General features: G+C 32.4%; 1 protein-coding gene across 1 annotated transcript in view; it reads left to right on the top strand.

Annotated features, from left to right (window-relative positions):
- Positions 1–646, top strand: part of RYR2 (ryanodine receptor 2 (cardiac)) — a 509242-nt gene that overhangs the window by 18853 nt on the left and 489743 nt on the right. The gene's annotated exons all lie outside the window — the stretch shown is intronic.

Below are 646 nucleotides of genomic sequence, written 5' to 3'. Positions count from 1 at the left end.
CTAATGTTTCTTTGATAATATTTGGATTATTCTAGGCTTTTTAACTTGAATTAAATCACGAAAAAATTCATAATTGGTGTTCAATAATCCTACTCAGGCATATTTAATATATGGGCAGATTTTAAATAAATGTTATCTGTTTTTCCATAGACATAGCAGAATAACTTTAATCGACTCAAATGGATCAGACTAGTTTGAGCTCCCTCCTCAAGACGTGGAGAGGTTAGTTTAAATAGGGATCAAAAGTGGGTTAAATAAAACTGCCTGTGCAGTTCTTTGAAGGATTGATACAGTATTGGGCTGGACAGTTTCACTGGGGACTGATTTATTTGATTTTTCATGTTCATGACAAAGTACAGTTTATAATAAAAAGCAATGGTTAATACTGATCATTTCATAAGGTGCTCTATACTGCCGAATCTCAACTTGTTCAGATGATCTAAGACTCATCACAATAAACACTTTAAAAATAATTATATAATTTTGTGCTAAATTAAATCCCAAGTTCTACTAGATTACTATATTAAACAGTATTAAAGAGTGAGAAAAAATTGCAAAACTGGAAAAGATTTCAGCAACATTACACAAGGGTGAATCTCATGGAACACCAGAGTTCCATAGGAACACAGTTTGAGGACCGTTGTTG

Source organism: Propithecus coquereli, unplaced genomic scaffold (genome assembly GCF_000956105.1).
Source record: "Propithecus coquereli isolate 6110/MARCELLA unplaced genomic scaffold, Pcoq_1.0 Scaffold66, whole genome shotgun sequence".
Taxonomy (NCBI): Eukaryota; Metazoa; Chordata; class Mammalia; order Primates; family Indriidae; genus Propithecus; species Propithecus coquereli.
The sequence above is the reverse complement of the archived record's forward strand: the minus strand, read 5'-3'. Positions and strand labels throughout refer to the sequence as shown.